Source organism: Montipora foliosa, chromosome 3 (genome assembly GCF_036669935.1).
Source record: "Montipora foliosa isolate CH-2021 chromosome 3, ASM3666993v2, whole genome shotgun sequence".
NCBI classification, from domain to species: Eukaryota; Metazoa; Cnidaria; class Anthozoa; order Scleractinia; family Acroporidae; genus Montipora; species Montipora foliosa.
This window is the reverse complement of record NC_090871.1, coordinates 51,883,949-51,895,003: the sequence shown is the minus strand read 5'-3', so window position 1 is coordinate 51,895,003 and position 11,055 is coordinate 51,883,949.

The following is an 11,055-nucleotide window of genomic DNA, read 5'->3' as shown; positions in this document are numbered from 1 at the left end:
GCACACCCTCAGCGAGCGAATGCAAAAGGTAAAAAGCCATTTCAGAGTCAACTGTCAATAGCAAGTGAATAGGAATCGCGCCAAAATTAGAAGCCATAAAAAACACCTTTTCTAGTTCAAAGTCAAAGAAGAGTTTAACTGAAGTACCTTATTCCACTTTATCTCAGAAAACGAGATCATTCAGATTTTGATGTATTTCGTTGAAACACGCCAGGTTGGCTTGGAACAAGAATCGGCAAAATACGGCAATGCAACCAAGAAAGGACGAACTTCAAACAAGATCCGCTCCAACACTTAAATAACGTTTAGGTGCTTTAAACAAACTTCTGAAAACACAAGCTAGTGAGATTTCCCCCTAATTTTACGAGAACTCATTGCCATTACGTGTTTATAACATAAGGGCTTATTTCTGTCACTGTCGAGGCACAACGAAAACGAGTTGGGGGAAAAGGATTAAAAAAGCACTTGAATGAAGGAGTAGTTTCTAAAGAAACTGTGGTGCTGCGACTGGTAGAATCTTTTCGCAACCTCCACTTATTTCATTCAAACGCGACAAAAACGTAGGCAACTTTTTAGTTAGAAGCGCGCCTAAAACTAACGAGCAACCCGGCACTTTCAAATGTGCGCGCTCACGATGCAAAACTTGTCTTTTCATTGTTAACACTAGCAAGATATCGGGACCTAAGCGATCTGTTAAGATCACCGATCGTTTCACATGTACCTCCGCAAATGTCATTTATTGCATAACCTGTACGTTATGCAATAAATTATACATTGGTGACACAGGTAGACGACTAGGTGACCGATTCCGCGAACACCTTCGCGATGTTGAGAAGAATGACAAGGATGCATCTAAGCCAGTCGCTCGCCATTTTAATCTGCCTAACCACTCCAAAAAACACATTGCTATCTGCGGCCTTTCCCTACATCTAGGTACAACGGAAAGCCGCAAGAATCTGGAACAAAAATTTATCTTTCAAATCGGCACCTTGAATCCTCACGGTATTAACGAACGCTTTTCATTTAACTAATATATTCCTATTTTTCACGTTGCCATGTTACCACCTATAGCGTAGCTCTTACTCTACTATAAAAACTACACGTAACCCATAATCCCTCGATTCGCTCTGACGAAGGGCTAACGCTCGAAACGTCAGCTTTTAGAATCTCTGTACGGTGGCCAATTTACATTATCAACTCCGTTGATAAAGCCAAATTTTTAAAAAAGCACTTGTTCGCTCGCATTTTAGAGCAAAACAAACAAACAAACAAACAAACAAACAAATCAGTTTTTTCTATATGTTCAAAATAGTACAGATAATTGTTATTTAATTCCAGTTGACAAATAAAAAATTCGATTTTCATTCCTGAACAAAGGAAGAACCGATTAAACCACCTTTTAAAAATATGCATCCACTTTAAATAACGCATCCATAAAAATAACAAACGGTTTATTGCCCAAGGAAAGAATTTGTGGAGTAACTTCTTCCACTAAGTATGAGCTATTTCTGGTATCTGTTTGTTGTTGTCGTTCTCTTTCGCTCTCCTTTCGTTTCTGTTCTAGACATAGGTCCCCCAAGCATTATGTAACATTATCAGAGCTTCTAAAGATATGCCAAAAATTGCAATACAGAGAAAAAAGCAGTTCTAAACAAATTAAAAATAAACACTCAGCTTTAAGTTTATATACCTCCGATGCTTGACTTGAATAACTGCGTAGCCACCAGTGTGGACCACAGATATCATGTTATGTCAAACTGGATTAAAACCAGCAATAAATGCAGAATGAAAACATCTTCCAAACCGTTTTTCACCGGAACACGAAACGCGTTGACTGTGTTAGAACTATAGTTGATGTAGTATTGCCGTGTAGCCGCGTCGAGCCACAGAAAGCGCGCGAAAAATGAAGCCTCGTTTATGTGTGGGCGAGTTTACCTGGGTTGAGCCTGAAATCAAATCAAAAACCAGTACTTGGTCAGCGGTCAACTTAAAAAAGCCCGCGATGTGGCCAAGTGATACTAGTCAGCGAATACCTTGTCTTGGCAGGCAAAACATGGATGTCCAATATCAAAGACATATGCTGTAAACTAGCATGATACTGGTGACATTGGCATACATAGGATTGGACGTACGTACGTTCGGACGGTCGATGACGTCATGGTTATAAGACCAAAATTTCTCTCATCGATGGGTTACCATATTTTCTTAACAATGGTGCTCTGCGCTCGCACGCCTTCGACGCGTGCGAAGCTCCACTATAATACATTCGCTTTTCTAACTAATTTGCAGTCGCCAATGTCATATGACGAGGTTCTTTTTCGTCACTAGAAATGGTCTTGATAAATGTGGATTATTCAACACGCGTGGCACTAAGGAAGGCGAAATTATATTGGCGAAAGTCTGCTTTGCGTTTTGATGGACTGAAAAAACGTCATTCCATGAAAAGGCAAACAGGGAGCGAGGTCAGCATCCTTTCTTCTCGACTAACTGAACAAGTTTGAATTATAATCAAAAGGGAAGGCAAGAGAGCAAGGGTTAGTCACCCAATCACTGCCAAGGAATAATTTCATATGAGCGACTGAAGAGCCTGATTGTATTTAATAAGGAGCTTTGGTAACGACAACGGCGACGGCAACGAGAACGTCAGAAATTTGCTTATTCAGTGAGCAAAAGAAATAGCTTTGGAAACTCTGCACGTGCATGCATCTTTTCATTTTTGTCTATTTCGCTGCCGTCGTCAGCAAAACAAGAGCTTGAAATGACCAAATTGGAGGGTTTTAGGGAGAACGTCAGCGCTTGAGGATAAATTTTCATTTTCTTCCCTAAATTGAGCGCCGTTCATATTAGTTTCTTTCTAGAGGTTTTGCCAAACCTTTGTCCCGTTAAAATGCTTGGAATATAGTCACGAAGCGATCACAATAACGCGAATTCACATCCACATTTAACGACGACGTTCTCGTTGCTGTTGCCGTTGCCGTTGCCGTTGCCGTTGCCGTCGTCGTTGCTAGAGCTCCATAATGTTTAATCCGCGCACTTTCGAATGAACTCAGCTTTTGATTGAGTACTCGAACGGGGGACTGTCGCTTCTTATGCTTTTGGCTTTGCGACAAGTTCGACCACCAGTATAAACTTTGACCATACCTACCCTAAATTATGCTAACAATCCCTGGAAATGAGCACTCAAAAAATATTCAAAGCTCTTTGACGTAAATTGAGGAAATAATTCACGGCACATGACGTATGATTCAAAACAGTTTCTGCGAAAGTGGTGCCAGCCTTAAGAGATGACGTCAACAGTGCTTCCACAAATATATAATCAGATAACCTGTAGCACAGCCTAGTTTTTAATTACTTGAAATCTAGTGCGCATGCATTTGTCAAAGTTAAAAATAGTTTCTAGATACTAATTAAGGCTCGACTGCTGAAAGTACGTCTAAGTTTGTTAAATGCAAATTTGAATAATTTCGTATACTATAAGTTCAAGGATATGGATTTCATTTCCTGTTGTTTTAACTTGGTCCTACCATGACGAGCGTCCATTTGTGACTTGTTGACTAAACTGTCTGTATGTGAAAAAAAAAAAAAACAAATCCCTGCTCTAAGTTAGCCTGATAACTCATTAAATAGTGTTGGTTGTAAAGCACACGATAGGTTGACCGGTGAAATTAAGACTGAAAACTGACAGAGAAAACAATACATATACGCGGAAAAATGAATTCAAAGCCAATCCCGTCAGCGTGAAGGATTTTGAATTTCACCATTTGCAGCACAAGCGCAATTGTTACTGTAAACTAATTTGTCTTTTTTTATATATTTAATCATTGAGCCTGGGTTCTAAGCACATAAAATCAACTTTCAACAATAATTGTTTCAACTCGCTGAAGATTGAAAAATTGTTTGCAGATATCATATTTCTCGTCAGTACACCTCCTTTCAGCGAAATTCTCTCAGATCTCTTCTTTATTTATTTTTTATTCGTCCCTATTTTTTCTTTTTCTATCTACATGCAATTTTCATTTCTGTCATTTTGTTTTTGACTCTCCTGACTATCCCGTTTTAATAACTATTATTCTTCCTGTAATCTTTGAATTCTACAATTACCCCAGTGAACCGGTACAAAGCAAATTTCCCGCAGTTTTAAACAATCTTGTCATAGCGCAGCTTCTTCCTCATTCTGACAGAAATGTAAATATTACATTCTTTCTATTTAAATCAACTTTGTCAGCCTTTCTGAGCTCGTTCCAGGTAAGCTATTGTCACTATTTTTTTCACTTGTTGTGATAGGTCATGCAGCTTGAAGGATTCGCAATCGTTATGAATTTTGTAACAGTTTAATAGAAACATCAGAATTATGGCTGCCATTTTGGAAAATAATTCATATAGTCATGACGTAATCGTAACACTTGGTATGAAACAAAAAGATATTAATGCTCTGTTTGAAAACTCGGAAAATCTCGAGGTGATTGTTGTGAAATAGCAACTTAACCAGCCATTTTTCCCGAGTAAACCGCCTTTGATGTGACCGTATGATTGCCGGAGTTAGCGTTGTTCGTAAGCACACAAATACTGGTAATAAAAATAGACTCAAATTAAGTGACGGTTAAAAAATATCGTCAACTTCCCACACAGTGTATTTGCGACTAAAAGCTGGCAAATTCTAAAGTTTGGCAAAAACCGCATTCACGCCTAATATATAAATTTAACACAACGTTTCATGCAATTCAGAATTCCCACTGATCAAATTTTTAGGATCTTGTAACTTCCTTGTTCAAAAAAACAAACTTTTTGCGAGAAACGCAATTCTTGGAAAAATGAGAATGATCAAAGTTTGGAAATATTGAATAAATGAGCGCGAGTACAATCTTAGCTTAAGCTTACGGTCTTAACAATCGGCCCAAGTTAACGGTCGTATTGGGTGGCTTAAGCTGACGATATTACTAGATAGGAAGAACTTGGTTCTAATAGACCTTTTCGGCTTGTACATTTTGTTTTCCCAATACAGATCATGTGATAATGCTCAGGAGGCTTGGTCCTTTGTTTTGTTCATTAAAGAGTGCATGCAGGCATATTCATGCGTGCATGCCCTCATTTTAATGAACAAAACAAAAGACCAAACCTCCTGAGTATTATCACATGATCTGTCTTGGGAAAACAAAATGTACAAGCCGAAAAGGTCTATTGGAGGTATCAGGATAGAGGTTCTAATAAGGTTTCGGTCTTAGTAGTAGCATAAGGTAAGTTCGTTCCCATTTCAGTGAATTGGACAAAGATGGAGTTGATCTTAGCTGGCATAAGGTCTAATTGTTTAAGTCCCAAATCCAAGGTGCAGGCGGGAGTTATTTCCTAAGAGGAATGTTTTATCGGTTTGCACGGTTAATGGTTTGTAATCCTTGAAGTTCGAATTATCAGATTATCTTATTCTTCACTTAACGTGGAGGAAAGTAAAGCAAATTCTTCTTGAACTCAAAATTGTAGTACTTGTATCATTATAATATTTCTATCTATACTAATTTCTTATTTATACCGTTTTCGATATCCTCGATTAGTAAACTTTATTATGACTGTTCTTAGTTGGAAGACGTTTTAGGACAAGCGTGAATGTCATTTCATTGCAAACGCCTACACGCCAGGATGCACTAAGGTTTCGTAAACGTTCCTCGCAAACAGGTTAACACGATGACACGCTAAGAGCTCTCTCTTTGTGAACAACCTCCTCTTTCGCAATAACACCTGCACGCTACGCCTATAAAAAGTCTCTTACATTTCGATAATTTTATGCGATACCATTAAATTTCTTTGACGCCTTGTGGGTAGACTTCATTTTACTGAGGAGATTCAGCAGGTTTAAGGCATTAAAAATAACCGAGAATGAGTGGTCCAAAAGTTGTTCTACTTCTGACTATCATGATAGCGGTCTCGTTTGCTTTTGATGAAAGAAGCCGATATGATAACAAGGACCTCAACGATGGACATCATGAAAATCTGAGAGATTTATCTTCGAAGGAAGTTCGTTGTATATGTGGACTTACCTCTGTTAAGTGCTGTAAGCTGAACAAAGCAAGCTTTATGAGGGTGAGTGATTCTTGGGATACCGGCAAAAACGGTTAGGGGTGGAACAGATTTTGGCAATGCTTCATGAAATATGACCTTAAGGCTTAATTTAAACTGCGATCTGAGTTGGCGTTCCGTTCTGGAAATCTCAGCAAATTTGGCCGAAAGCAGATAGCAAAAATCGTGCCTCAGAGTTGCGCAGAATTGAAACCCGGCAAAATCAAATCAGCTAAATGGATACTCCCTAAGCTTATTGAGTGTTGCCACTCTTATTGCGATTTGAAATGAACCTTGAATCTTGAGCCACCAATTCAACAGTTCATAATCTTTAACTAAGCTAGGGAGACTCAGTCGAAGTTAGTTTAAGTTTGGTTGTCAATTTTGCAGCCACTCGCGAACCCTTCTTTATTACCTCGGCTTCACATTGTCGCATTGCGATGAGTTCGCAATGTTGAACTAAATGAAATAAGCTTTTAAAAACAAAAGAAAACAAAATAATTCTTGAAAAAAAGAAAAAATTGATAAACAATTAGTTAAACAAAACTCGAATCACCAACTGCAGAAAAGAAACAGATATCATTTCGGGATGATTATTCTTTAATGGCAACCTGACGTCACGTTGGCCGTGCTGTTGCAAAAAAACTGACGAAAAAGTCTTTTGGGAATTTGACTCTTATGGTATGCAAAACTTGAGCTATATTTTTCTATTGTTTTGGCGCTAGCATGGGGGTCTCATTACATGAGTGGAGGATTTAAAGCAGACTCTCTTTGAATTTTGATTCTTTTTGGGCAAAACTTTCACGATGCTTTCGTATTCTTACTTTCAATGAATTTCATTTGATTGTGAACATTTTACAATCTCAAAAGACAATCCCACCTTAGAGCTCTGAATTTTTTCATTTTTTTACTCGACATGCAGGTCGTGTGATGCTAGTTTGCTGCCTGTCCATTGTCATGCATCATTTTGGTTTTATAGCGTTCGTTTAGCGCCTGGCTTAGTACCTTTACGAGGTTCCTTTAGTTTCGTATAATTCTAGTTTTCGTAATCTTTTTTTCCGTTATTACTTTGGTCTGTTTAAGGTTATTTTCGAATTTACTGGTGAGATTGACTTCGGACATCAAATAAATCCATCAAATAAATCGGCTAACTTAATAGGATGGTGCAACTGAATACGCAAATCATTGCTAGAATGTCACCTAGGACGCGCTAATCGGTGGGTACAGTCAATATTTAACAAATATTAATGTAAATCTCATCGTTTTTATCGTGTGGTTTTAATAAAAACAGTCATTCCTCAAGGTTCTGCAAGTTCCGCAGATTCCGCGGTTCCGCGGTCTGCAGTTCTACGACTTAGTCTCACCCACAGTGTTTAAAGGAAAGTATGGTCTAGAAAAAGTTTCTCTGAATCGAAAGTTCTTTACCTGTATTGTCATACTTGACCACTCATTTGGACTAAATGTGTTTAAATAGCCAACAATAACACTTCAAAAATAGGCAAATTTAAATTGAAATCCGCCATCTTTGTTTTTGTGTATGCAAACGAGGCTATGACGTAGCAATAGTCAAGCATTTCTCCGGATGACCAAATGTACTTGATGTAAAGAAGAAAAACAGGCGAGGAGAGCAATACTTTGTAGACTTGAATCTTAATCCAGAGGCTAAATTGAATTGATATTGGCTCGACCTCTGAACAGATTTACCTTGTGGTCGTCAATTAAATTAAACAGGTTTTTTTTGTGTGAGTTATATTTAGGAGTTTTACAAAGCGAAAGAGAGCTTGCAGTGCCATCCCGCGCACGCTCATTGCTGTGAAATAAATGCCTGGAAATCAAATTTAATCTGTCTACCGTGGCTTTCTACGAGATCCCTCTTACAAGCTCAAAACAAACGATCGATTTATACATTTCCATCAAATGGTAAGAGTAAATCGTTTCAGTAGTTTTCCAGGTTTTCACGTTTGAGGAATCCATCCACGTTTTATTTTCGCCGGCCAACTTTTCTTTAAATTTAAATTTTCCACTGTAAGCTTCGGGTTTTTTTTTTGTAATATGTGTCTAGTTCATCCCCTTGAAAGCGTACACCCCAACAGCGGTAATTGTTGATATGAAAAAGCCTTGCTACGTGTCGTATTGAGCAACATCTGAAAGTTTCGCCGGCTTATTCTAATTTAAAAGCTTCCTGTGTGAAAGCAAACAAATACGTTTGCTGTAGCATCGAAGACGGCTGTCGCTGAAGGAAGAAAGTGAAAAAGGTACGCTGGTCGAATATTTCTTTGTCGCATGTTCAAGGTTTTTGTCTTGTTTGCATTTGCTCTGGCTGATTTTTGCCGGTTTGATTGACCAGAAAATCTATAAGTATTAAGTGTCTGTTGCACTTATGGCCTACATGGCCTACTACCTATTGAACCACAAGACCGTTTACCATAGTTCATCTTACATTTGACAGAAACGTCACACAACATTGAGAAAAAGATCGGAGATCAAAGAACTTGATAAGGTCGAACACTTTGTTGACTATTGCTACGTCATAACACGTCATATCCAAGATGGCGCTCTCCAAGTCACGAAAGAGGCAATTGTCACATTTTAACAGGGAACTGGAGAAAACGGCGATAATTATTCCTGGGGAAAAGTTTTCGTAATTTATAAAAACTTTTTCTAGACCGTACTTTCCCTTTAAGTCTTATATTTAAGGTGGATCCCAAACATTGTAGAAAAAAATGGATCGTTCCTCTTCCACCGACTCGAAAACGTTTGTACTTGTGGTAAGTCCTTTGGAATATATTCGGAAGCGACAAGTCATGAATCCAAAGAGAGCTAAATAGAACTTAGTGATGCCACAATTGGGAAATCAGACGAACTTGACAGAGAAAATCGACATTGTTTACGGAGGCGCTGACCAATAGTTTAGTGACATACTTCAGTTACAAAATGATAGTTGAGTAGCTGCTACTGGAAAAGTACAATTTCTCAAAGTCCATTTTCCTCAGAGATATTAGAATCTTTTATTGGCATCTTAAATATTCGAGTTTAAATAAAGTTTATTGTACTGTTGATTGCGCCTGATGACATGAAGGATTCGACTTTTTTCTGCGATTTTATCTCGAAATTCTTTGTTCCTTGATGGTTTGAACAGAAAAACCGCACCAACTAGCACAAATAGCTTTGATTGTATATATAAAGTCTGACTTCGCAGACATTCCAGATAGAGTTATATTTTGTTTTCGTCGTTTTTCCTGAATCGCAACGTGCAAGTAATTTCCGTTGAAATATGATTGGCTCACATTCATAGCATGACATAAGGAAACATCACTCTTGACAGGTAGGCGACAGACAACTCGTTAAGAAATTGCATCAGACGTACCTTTTCGCGCCCGTCTAAAGAAAAGTACGCCTGATCGCAGGTTACAGCAGAGCAAGCTCCAACTAGATGAAGGCCCCTAAAAGATGTATTTAAATAATGAGAAATAACAATAATAACAATAAAAGTAATAATAGAAATGACAATGGCATGGTTATAACATATTATAGTAAGAGTCCAAAAAACATAATATATGAACATATTACTTAAAATCAGTAGTAAGAGCTATACACACTTTGTCTAAAAACAGCACTGGCGAAAACTAACTAGGTTCCTCGCGCCGCAACACTTGGGACAGAGGGACTTCCAAGTGAGAACAATGTCCTGATCGACAGTTTGAATAAGAGCTTTTTGTAGTGGCTGACTATGGCTGCTTTGAAAGAATTCACACTGTCTGTAATTTTCGACTAGTTCTTTGTCCTCTTTCTTGTGCACAGTTATAACCAAAGTCTCCATCCACAATTTAGGTAGGACGCCTAATGAAAGTGATTCATTAAAAAGCTTAGTGACTGACGGAGCAAGTTCTAAGGCACATTCAACCAGAACGCAAGAAGGAAGCTCATCAGGGCCATAGGCTTTGTTGGTATTTAGTTCACGTAAAAATAATTCAACTTCAGGAACAGACAGCAAAATAGAGGATAGCGTAGCACCAATTAGTAGGCATAAAATCAGGTATTCCAAAGGACGATGGATCAGGGGAAAATACGTTAAAATATACTGATTAAATGCCTCAGCTTGGACAGCTGGAGTACGGTAGAATTGATCACGATATTTGATAGAGGCCGGTACTGAGGTTACTTTCCTCTTATTTTACTAATAGGACCAGAATATTTTCGGATTTCCTGTAGTGACGCTTGAAGAGAGTATATATAATCATTATACTTCCTATAAATCAGAGCCTTACATTCGCGACATAAAACACGAAATTTCTTATGAAAGTATACGCTGTTGGTCGTTATGGCTTTGCGTCTGGCATTTCTTTTTTAACGGACGAGGGGCCCGTTTCTCGAAAGTCCCGAGAACTTTTCGGACCCGAAAAGCCATGATCTGTGAAATTGCCAATCGCTCGGTTTAGAAAGCCGATCTTTTAACATGTTTTTAAGGTAACAAAAAGAAAAATAACTGTGCAGTTTGACGAATTAAATCTTCTCCGTTCTTGAGATAGAAAGGGAATTGTGGCAACCGAAAATGGCCCGTAAAGTTTCGGGACTTTCGAGAAACGAAACGATAGATAGCACTATGCGCCGGATAAATCACTATCCACTGGATAACTCAATCGGTTTAGATAGTGTTTATCCGCTGGATAGTGATGTATCCGCTGGATAGCGCTATCCATCGTTTGAACAACTGGGGTCAGATGGATAACTTGACGATCTATCTATGAAGGAGAATTCAATATCCCTAAGCTTTACTTTTGGTATGTGATCTTCAATGATAGATATAAGTCGAAAATACTAGTTGTTAAAGTCCTTCTCCACGGGAGAGTTGGTAGAAATAAGGTCAGCAAGGTTGGTGATACGTAAACTTTCTTTCAAGGAGTTAAGATCAGCCTTCTTGAAATGATAAACATGGCGAGATTGATTCGGTAAGATATGAGTGCGAAGGGTAACGCTGAGGGTGAGGGCAGTGTCATGCTATGACCC